This window comes from Passer domesticus, chromosome 10, assembly GCF_036417665.1.
Source record: "Passer domesticus isolate bPasDom1 chromosome 10, bPasDom1.hap1, whole genome shotgun sequence".
In the NCBI taxonomy this organism is placed as follows: domain Eukaryota; kingdom Metazoa; phylum Chordata; class Aves; order Passeriformes; family Passeridae; genus Passer; species Passer domesticus.
In genome coordinates this window covers 30192341-30203545 of record NC_087483.1, presented here as the reverse complement: position 1 = coordinate 30203545, position 11205 = coordinate 30192341, and the positions used below count along the sequence as shown (strand labels likewise).

Sequence of the window (11205 nt, the reverse complement as noted above, 5' to 3'; positions counted from 1 at the left end):
TCCCTGGCAGACCAGCAGGAATTTCTTGAGTTACGTCAATAGGTCAAAACTGTCTTCTGAGTGAGTCAGAAGGGACCTTGCTTTTCCCATTTCTATTGTTCCAGCAGCTTTTCCTATCATTACCCAGAATTGTCAAACAGTCCATGTCCTCTCTTTCAGAATCCTTACATTTCTACAGCTTACCTCCATTAAAAGTACTTAACAACTGCTTTTCGAGAGACCCTATATTCAAAATATTGCTTTTACATGGCTTGTGTTCAGGTTTGTGTGTGTATTTTTATGGTTTTTATTTCTTTATCTATAAATAATCTCTATTGCCAAATATGTGTCTTAACTTTCTCCACTCTTTTTGCTATTTTGCTCTACAGACTATGCTATTCAGAAGAAACAAGCTACAGCATAATAAATTCCTTCAGAGTTCATTGGAATTATTCTAGCAAAGAATTACTGACTTACCCTTCCCCTCATTAGCATCCTTATGGTACAGTTAACTAATGCAATGTCTGGGCCAAATTCACTAGTAACTATTAAGGACTAGATCACCTTGAGCGCTCTGCATTTATATGATTATAAACCCAGTGAAATTTAATGCTACTCAGAAATGAATCAAGCTCAAAATTTACGCTGATTAAAGCTGAGTTACACTTCGTAGCCCCTGACAAAGTTCTGGCTGAAATAAAATAGGATAAAATAATGAATCATTTTCTACCTCCTGCATTTCCCTGTTCCTGGGGAAGAAGGAGAACTCCAGTTTGGGTTTTTTCATTGTTGTTTTTTCTTCCTCCTAAGTCCCCAAAGCATTAATTAGCTGCTTATATTTTTCTCTACCAAGTAATAGATAGTGATGCAGTTTGTTAACCCAACTAGGACATTTCTCCCAGAACTAAATTCCCTTGTTATTAATACACACTTTCCATGGGACTACAGTTACTGAATTATCTTCTAAACCATTACCACAATATCTCAGCAGGAATTTCCCCAGATAATTTCTTATCTTACCCACAGATTTGTTTTTTGAAAGATTATCACTTTTGCAGTTTTGTACAGTCCTCTGGTTTTGCTGAATGGTAGCCAGCTTTGCTCTGAATTCTGAGAATTGTCAAGCATCCTAACATTCATTCATTCTCACCCTCATCCTCCAGAGAGATATCAAATTCTCTCTGTTTTCTCATTTTTGCAGTTATTCATTTTTCTTCTTCATCCATTTAATCTGTGCTCAAGGGTCAACTAGACCTAAATGAGATATTCCCTCCCTTTCTCACCCACACTCTTCTCTCTCTATTTACCTTTTTCACCTCTCTGCATACAGAAGGCTCTAAATTTCATAAAATATTTTAGGGCTAATTGTGGGAGGTTAATGAATGATTTGATCTCTCTTCAGGTTTTAAATTATATGAATGCAGGAAGAATTCACAGTGTAGTAAAACCCTTTGAAATCTGTTCCACTAAAACTGATTCACGGTGCAACTTGGCCAAAATATTTAGTACCTGCTACACTACGAACTGAAAACAGTAAGAACATTGCCTCTTTCAAGAAATAGAAAACAAACATGTACACTTGTACACTAAGTGTCTCTGTGTGATTTTGATTCATGTAAAAATTCTCACTGATATACTTGTATTTGAACCAATACTCCAAACCATTATAAAATAGAAATTCAGATTTGGGCCATCAAGATTGGCTGCAAGGTTTTTTGGATCAGTGTTTCTGCAGCCACTTGGAAGAGAAAGGTTTATAGAAAACAAATGTAAATCGGGGTAATAATAGGAATTCTGGATGCAGTTTTAATGGAAAGGCAGTGATTTATTTGCATATATAAAATTTGCAGAAATGTGAAGATTTTGTCAACATTTCCACGAGTAAGTTATTAAAAATCTTCTACACGATATGAAATATGCCATATTAATAAGGCTAGAAAGGGGTGCTCAGATGTATGGTATGCATCAGTGGAGAAAAGGTGAGATTGTTTGCAACTGTGTGAAAGGAAAACAAACCCCTTCTCAAAAACACTGTGCATTTTCTTCACAATAAGTTGTCAAAAATATTATTCAGCTGCTCATTTGGGATAAAAAGGCCTGTTGCAATGCCAGCCTTTTCAGGGGACAAAGCTGCATAATTTTGCCCATTACTCTGGCAAAGTGCTGGCGGAATTTCTTTCTCACATTAAAGCAAAGCTGTTTGCCTCCGTCTACAGCTCTGAGGGCCTTGTGGTGAAGTTGCTAGGAAAATGGTATGTCATATCTATGAAAAATTGCATAAATTCCACACACACCCCTACACCTGACATTTTTCTCCTTTGCTGCTATTTGTTCAGGCACAACAAATGCCTAGCCTTTGTTGTGTAATGGAGTAGCTGGCTATGGGACATTTAACTTACTAGACCTGCAGTGCAGAAATGGAATGAAAAAAATCCAAGCTGACTTAAAATCCTTTCAGCACTACAGCACTGGTGGCAGAGCTTTGGACAAAGTGTGGGGACCAGGTCATCAAGGCAGCAGACTTTTACTACCCTTCCCTTAAAGCAGGCGACACAGAGAGGTAGAACACCCTTCCTGTGGCAGACACTTCCCTGGCACTCAGCACAGCATCATCCCACATGTCTTGTTGCAGGATAGCTGTGATCCCTTCAAAGCACAGGGAGCACAGGACCAACAGTCCTAATTTAATGCCCTTTTTGCCGTTGCCACTCTCCAAAGACCATCTTCTGCTCATGCTGCCTGCCCTGTGCAGAGCTCTCCTGCAGGAGCTGGAGGGGATGCCTTGACCACAAGGGAAGGAAACAGCACTGTGAGAGGGGATGGAGCTTCAGAGGAGGTCCTATTATCCAGGTGAATATTCCTCTAAGGTTTCTGAACCCCAAAGGCAGACATTGCCAATCTTCCAAGAACCATCAGGGGAGCTCGGTACTGAGAGGGAAATACAATGAGTCAAATATTTCCAGGTTGTACTGGGGAAAAAAAAAAAAAAAAAAAAAAAAAAAAAAAAAAAAAAAAAAAAAAAAAAAAAAAAGTTGCCTTTATCTCTGTTATAAGAAATTACAGGTCATCATGTTACCATGGTTTTACTTTAAGACAGTCATGTCTCAGCTGTTGTCCTTTATCAATTGGAGGCAGAAATTATTCGCTTTTCCCCGGAGTGTGCAGATTGCACATTCCCAAGCGCCATCTACTGGTGTTCCACCTGGGAGCCGCCTCTAATCGCACAAATATCCTTCGTTCTGGCGTCCGGCAGGGCACGGATTGAACAAATTCGTGCTCCTACGAGTTTCAAGAAAGCACAGATGTGTAAGGTAGGAAAAGAGAGCTCCTGCTCTGGGCCTGGGGAAAGACAGCTTCTACAACCAGCTCCGAGAAAAGCTTAATCCGGGATTTCATTAGATGAGAGCAGATAATTCAATCAGGACATCCAAAGCCATGCAAAACTGAACCTCGTTTGTTCTTCTGATGAAACTTTGTGCTTTGGTTTCTTCACTCATGTAAGGAAAAGTCTTGAAAGAACAAATTCATTAAACCCAGATTTCCTAGATTATATGACTAAATACCCAGAGCTTTCAAGATGATTTTCTACAAAAATTCTCTAAATATTGTATTTTTCTCAAGACAGAGAGTGGAGAAAAACACCCTTGTTAGACTCCGCAACTCTCTATCATTTTCATTGGCAAAACTAATTAAAATACATATATTTTATTCCATTTTACTAAGCACTGCTTATTTTGCATTTTTTCTTTCCTAATTATCTTCTTTTCCTTTTTAAAGTTAGTTTTAGAAAATAATCTTTTATTCTTTTCTGTCAAAACTTTGCGGAATTTCAAGCAAGTTTGCTAAAATATTTGATACCTAAGCAAAGGATGATTACTTACTAGGAAAAGTGTGGACTTAAAAATATCTTCAAGGCAACTTTGAATATTCTGAGTTCTGAAGAAGTTCTTTGAAGATATCATCCTAGCTCTCTCACCTGGAGGCTTTCATACCCTGAAGTAGCTCAGAGCATCTACAGAAGTATTCAGAGCCTCAGTGGCACTTGCCTTAGAAGTCATTATGATAATGCATTCCTGATTCCTGAAGACAAAGTGTTCCTACGTGATAGGACTGACCCACAGGGAATGTGTTTGTGGTGTTGGCCACCGCGACCAATTCATAATGGACCTTAGCTGGTGGGCAACATTCAGAATGTTTGTACACCCACTGCTCCCACATATGGATCAGGAGTCTGGTTTCTTCAGAGGATCAAAAATACTACACATTTCCATCTCCCCTCAGTTATAATCTACTTGGAAGTAGTTTAAAATATAAAGGCATAAACCCCTGTCCATTAGTCAAAATATCTACAGGCATTGTCTGCAAAATTTGGTCTGAACATTCCTTTGTAAATTCTCACCCAACAAGACAGACACATACCAAAAAAGATGGGATGGTTTTCAAATCATGTTAAAGAAATTAAGACTTGAAATAAGCATGTCGATACATTCTTTGTTACAAACTCCCCAATTTTCATGAGCTTTCTACGCAGAAACCTTCCCCTACTCAAGAAATCAAATATCTGCAAAACTGTCTGTACAAATCTCAAAAGAGGATTTTTGCACTTGTAATGGCCCTGATCTGTAACAAATTGATGTAATTTCCCATGAAGGAAAAGAATAAATCACAAGTCAGGAAAAAGTGCCTCAAATAGCAGACTCAGGAACCAATCTCCCCATCAAGGAAATAGAGCTTAGTGCAAGTCAGCACCTCCACAGCACCCTGCCCAAATCCAAGACCCCATGTGCTTTGTTACTTCTGAGAAATTCCAGCTACTACAGAAAAAAAAAAAAAAAAAGAAAAAAAGAAAAAAAAAAAGCCAACAAAATCTAGCAATGTGGCCTTTAGCCCCTTGAAATGAATGCTAATCCTCCCTTACACCCTGAGCCAGAGGAGGGTTGGACTGTGGCTGACAAACTGTCCAGTTTAGGATTCAAGACAGACTGGGTCATGGCCCAAGCTTATCAGAAGTGTGGCATCTTTCTGCAGACAGATTAGATTTTCTGGCATTTGCTTTGGCCTTTGTAAAGCATTTGCTGGCTGTCCCATTTTTGATCCATCTGTTGGGGGCAGAAGATTGGTTTTATATTGTGCAAAGATGGTGCCACTTGTGGAGGCCCCAGCCTTATAGAGCAATTCAAAACAATAAGTCACCATTTCAAAGGAACTTCCTGTAATATTTCTGTGCTACTCAAACTGGCTGCTTTCCATTCCCTAGGCCCCAAACAAAAATAGTTACCACAGCATCCCTCAGCACCCCAGTTATGCTCCCATATGTTAATTATAATGAAAATGACCTTTTAATATTGATAATCTCCATCTTTGTTCAGACACATTTCCTTACATACTCGAGGTTAATAAGATGCACACAAAAGAGCTAGATTAAGGTTAATTTACTTCTGTTTACTCATTGATCCTAAAATATAGGGCATAAGAAAAAGGAAAGAATCATTTCAAATGCAACCATTCCACTGAGAACTCAGTGGATACTTTTTATATTATTATTAATGCTTCCCCCCCGCCCCCGGAATGCAGTGCAGACAAGTTATCAGCAATGAAGAATTACAAAAACACATCTGTGCAGCAAAGGTCAGATAAGATTAAAAGTGCTAGTCCTATTTAGGTGTTTTGTAATACAGGATTCTGGGTCCCAGGGAAGCTAGGATGAAACTGTTGAGCCTCAGAGACCTCATACTTCAGCCTACCTAAAAATATCAGGAAAAAGCCAAGACCTTTGCAAGTCATCAGGGATTTGTTTTTTTCTCAGCTGAGTACTAGAGGAAGCTTCCTCTAGAATAATCAATGTACTCTACCCCTAGCAGAATTTGTACCAGGCAGCAGTCAAATATGCTTAAAGCATGGTCAACACCTGAGATAAATGTCATGGGTTCCCCTGAGATCTGAGAGTTCAAGTCTTTAATACCTAAAAAGGTAGTTTAGTATTTTTATGCAAAGCAAGCCCATTTCTTTATCTAAAATCAGACAAGCCCCTTTTACAGAGAACCTTAAAACCACCAGCCACTTCTCAGAGACTATGCCAACAGCAAACATCTTTGTAAATGCCTAATTCAAGAGTGAATTCTCTGTATGTACATGAGAAATGCAGTGTTTTATAATAAAGTCCTCTATTTAAAAAAAAAAATCTTTGCTGCTGTTAGGCTTGGTTTGGCTCAATTTTGCTTTGGCCTAATTGCTGTTTCTACCTATGCTTTTACCTAGATTTGGTTTTCCTATTCCCAGTCATCCTCATACTACTCCTTATCATCCACATTTGGAAGAATTGAAATGACATTTATTACCTTCCTCCTGCCAATGCAAGCATCTTCTGCTGCCTTACAAAAACAGTGGCCACCTTACTGCAGAATACAAATTCTATTGGATACGTCAGTCACAGCATCTGTGTGGCTGAACCCAATTTATGAAACATTTATTAACTTATGGGCATTAACTAGTTGGGTCTGTTTGAAACAATAGGATAATAGGTTTGTTTAATTTGGTTTGGTTCAGGGTTTTTCTCTGCTTATTTTAAACAACCTGGCCTGGAGATTATTGCAATTGACAGTTTGGACACTAAGAGAGCTGTTTGGGAATGCTGCAGTGTAACACAGTGTGGTATGGAGCACAGGCTCAGCAGTTAGATAAAACACCACATATTTTTACCTGTGTATATATTTACTACATGTACATATATATAATACACACATATATATATGTGTGTGTATATATATGTATTATACACATATATACATATATGTATATAATAGAGATTATATAATATGTAATGTATACATATTATAGAATATATAATACATAATCTGCAGTAACAGAGTTCAGTATATTGTAGCAATTCCTCTCTGCATACAGAAACAATAAGCTTAGAAAAGATCTCTGAGATTATTGAGTCCAGCCTATGACCAAACACCACCATGTCAACCACACCATGGCACTGAGTGCCACGTTCAGTCTTTCCCTAAACACCTCCAGGTGTTTAGGTGACTCCAGTGACTCCACCACCTCCCTGGGCAGCCCATTCCAGTGTCTAATTGCCCTTTCTGTGGGGAAATTCTTCCTGATGTTCAATCTAAACCTCACCTGGTGCAACTGAGGCTGTGTCCTCCCCATGCTGTACCTGATTGCCTGGGAGAAGATCCCGACCTCCCCATGGCTGCAGCCTCCTACCAGGGAGTTGTAGAAAGAAAGAAGGTTCCCCTAAACATCCTCAGCTCCCTCAACCATTCCTCAAAGGACTTGTGCTCCAGACCCTTCACCATCCTTGTTTCTCTTCTCTGGATTCACTCCAGCACCTCAACATTCTTCCTAAACTGAGGGGCTGATGACTGGACACAGGACTCAAGGTGCAGCCTAATCTGTGCTGAGTACAGAAGATTCACTCCCCTACTCCTGCTGGCCACACTGTTCCCCGCAACCTTGGCCTCCTGACTTTCCTGACAGACACAAATGGTTATGATTAGCTGCACTATTGGCCCTGTTGTGCTGGCCTCCATGCAAAAGTTTTTTCTCCAACAAGTCTTACAGCTCTCAGCCATTTCAGGACACAGTTAATGCCACTCACCCTTCCTTCATCAGAGGGAAACCCAGCCTGTTTTCACAACATACTGGCCATTCCATAAAAGCAGCTCTGGAGTGGCTGATGCCTGTAGCTCCTTGCCTTCACCTGTGATACTTTGCTCAGGCCACCACACACCTCTTCAGGTCCAGCCTCTGAGTTAGCTCACATGCAAGTGAAGTGCCTCTTTAAAATTCTGAGCAATGCTCAACTAATGTTCCTGCTCGTTAACCCCTGTAAGCCTTAATGAGCTTAACTTCTACTTGTCCTTATTCATTTAATACATAGACTATCACAAATTTTCAGAACAGTCTGGATATTTGTTAGGTTTTTTTAATTAGCAGCAGCTAATTGAAAGGACAGTTTCTGGATAAAAAAAGAAAGTGATTGTTAAAGAAAATGCATGGGAATGCTGTGTTGTACTAAGTTAGCAGCAGAAATGGAAAAACTCACAATGGCCTGGTGAGAATGCAGTGCTTTTATAATCTATATAAATAAGGCTCTGTGTATATATGCATACTTACACCAGCTGATGTAATTCAGGCACCTGTGTCAGCCGGGCAGGAGGGAAATACTCTCTTCCCTGTAGACCACATCCACCACCTTCATCTGAGTGCCCATGAGCATTTTCTGAAGGTGAATGTTGCCCAAAGATGATTTCAGCCACCCCAGAGATGAATGCAGCCACCTTTGGGGCAGAAGAAAACTGTCACTTGGTAGCATATAGTAAATATTTCAAGGGTCAAGAAAAAAACACAAAACCAAAACAGAATACAGCATTTGAATGAAGTTAGGGGAAGATGGGACAAGTAGATGGCCTTTCTGATCCTGATGAGACCAGGATACATGGATAAGACACAGTGCTAAGGTCTGTGGCTAGACAGCACTGGTGACATTCATTGGATCCCTCAGGAGGCAGCAGACAGAAACTGAAAGATTTCTTCCTTTTTTAACAGGTAACCTCTATCCAGGTGTTGGCTACGGCTCAGTCCTGTTGCTTCTCACATACAACTATTTCAATAAACAGCTGAGTGTTCCCAGATTTGGGGGACTGCCTTTGGTGTATTGACAGATATCTTTGAGTCAATTATGAAAACTACTTTATACTTGTAATTTGAATATTATTTTTCTTAATTGTTATAAATGCCATTGTGGTTAAGAGACTATATCCAGATTCTCAAAATTATTTAAAAGTCTAATGCCAATTTAAGTCCCTAATCCACACTGATTTCCCTGGGAATTAGAAAGTAAAATACCTTTAAGAAGTTGGGCTGTAGTTCTTGTAAGAAAATTAACATATACCCTCAAGAAAGATTATAAATTATTTGATATGATATATTCAAAAGCCAGTGGCTTTAGAATGCATTATGTTTTATAAGTGGCTCATTTATTTCAATATCTTGAAATCTTTTAAAGCAAGACACACTTTCTAAAATCATTATCTATTTCTTAGCCAGCTTTAGAAATCAGAACACACACACTGGAAGATATATACATACAAATGTGCAAACAGCTGTTAATGCTATTTTGTATTTCAAGGGAAGTTTTAAAAAGTATGTGCCCTGTTCAATACAGCAGGACTAAGCTGTAAACTTCTCTAGCTGTGAGCATTAACTCTGGTAAACAGCATGTTTAGTATTAACTCCAGACACTATACAACATTATTGCAGTCCAAAATAACCCTGATCCCATTGAATACATTCAACATAAAATCTGCTCGTTTTAAGCAACAGACCAAACCATGTCATTTCAACATGATCGTGGGGGAAAAAATATATCCTATAGGACTATCACACTAGGAAAAAAGTGGGGTTTTCCACTCTTCTTGAAGAAAAATTCAGCTTTCTGTAAAGTTTTCAATAGAAAAAGAAAGAAAATAACACAAACCCAAAAGTTTGGCATCTGTTCTGTGCGCAGCAACTGATTGAGGTTTTTTTGTGCACAGAATAACTTAGTGTTTCAATTACAGAACTCCTCAAGTTTTAAAAGCAGCTAAGTATCTACTTCTAGCAGCTGGGAAATAGCCTTCTGTGTGAAACATGAGTGGGAAAATTGACTGTATTGTGTTAACTCAAGCAAGGGGAACAGACTCCCAAAGGGGGTCACAATCCCTTCTTGCTGGAAATTAAATGTGGACGGGTTAGAAAAATTTAGAGTATTGAGTTATTTCTTTCTGTGGTCAAATTAGCTGACTTTCTACTGATTGTTTCTCTGTATGAAGCCCACAAGTCAGAGGGAAGAGAAATATCAAAGCTAACCTATGGAAAGTTGAAATTCTTGTACTGACTTCCAGGCTTCAGGACAGTCTCTGCCCTTTGCTGCCTTTGACTGGAAACATGTAATAAGAAAAATTTTAAAAAAATAATCTTAAACTGATAATTTTTGATAACTGACTCCAACCAGGATGATAAACCCTCCTAAAACAGCTACCTGGCAGAAAGCAGAGCAGTCATCAGCTGTGCTATGGGAGTTGACAACTTTTCCCAATCATTTTCTTCCCTGCTCTCTTTTCCAGTTGACATACATTCCCTCTCTTAGGCTTCCTGAGAACAAGTTTGCAGTGCTTCAGCAGAGAAGATGATTTTCTTTGCTCTCTGGCTTCATCTCCATTCCTGAAGATGTCCAGAGAGCAGCAAAGCTGGTGAAGAGTCTGGAGCACAGGTTCTATGAGGAGCTGCTGAGAGCTGGGGGTGTTTAGCCTGGAGAAAAGGAGGCTCAGGGGAGACCTTGTCAATCTCTGAAACCACATGAAAGGAGGTTGTGGTCAGGTGAAGGTAATCACTTCTCACCAGTAAAAAGAAATAGGACAAGAGGAAGCAGCCTCAAGTTGCACCAGGGAAGATTTAGATTGGCTATCGGGAAACAATGGCTTCAGTGAGAGGGTTTTCAAGCATGGGAACAGGATGCCCAGGGAAGTAGTTCAGTCACCAGTCCTGGATATTTCCTATTAGGGAAAGAGGTAGGTAAGTGGCTTTTCATTTCACAGAAATACTATCTTCATTCAGGAAAAAATCTCTGCTATTCAGAATCCCAAACTCCAAAATGAGGTGTGGTGAATCAGACCACATCTTCAACTCAATCACAAAACTTTCAACTTGATGTCTATCTTTTTGTCTGGGCTGAGTACTAATTGACAACCCTCTTTAGCAAAGCTAGAAATCTGCTGATCTTGATTTTCATTTAAAAACAATAAAGCCCTTGTTTTCCTGATTAGCTGTCATCCAGCATCCATTACACAGATCTTTCAGAAATGTTTCTTCACTCTTTTTCCTTACTGATGGACTTTGGGGCATTAATTAGGGCAAGTTTAACGAAAATTGTGTAGGAGATAAACATCATTACATGTATGTTCAGAACATTCAAGGACCATTATGTGAGTTAAAGCACAAAACCTTGTTTCGAGAAATAAAATTACATATTTCAAAACTTTGTTAGAAGGGTATGAAACAGGCTTAATTTCCGTTTAGGATAAAACCTTCAACATTATTTTTTTAATCTGAACTATTGCAACCTTCCATTTACTGAAATACAATTTTAATTAAAGCTTAGTATTTCAAAACTCAAAATTAATTTGGTGATGTCAGTATATATGTGTCATATCTTTTTGTCTTGAAAGCATG

General features: G+C 39.0%; 1 long non-coding RNA gene across 3 annotated transcripts; it reads right to left on the bottom strand.

Moving 5' to 3' along the window:
* Positions 1–1631: 1631 nt before the first annotated feature.
* Positions 1632–10476, bottom strand: LOC135309067 (uncharacterized). Of its 3 annotated transcripts, none has more exons than XR_010369371.1 (3): positions 10016–10476; positions 8110–8273; positions 1632–2907 (listed from the first exon to the last, which is right to left on the bottom strand). It is a non-coding gene; the product is annotated as an uncharacterized LOC135309067 (long non-coding RNA). The 3 variants fall into 3 exon arrangements; XR_010369369.1 differs by having other exon boundaries at positions 1632–3258; positions 10016–10473; XR_010369370.1 differs by lacking the exon at positions 1632–2907 and adding an exon at positions 4920–5078 and having other exon boundaries at positions 10016–10475.
* Positions 10477–11205: the final 729 nt, after the last annotated feature.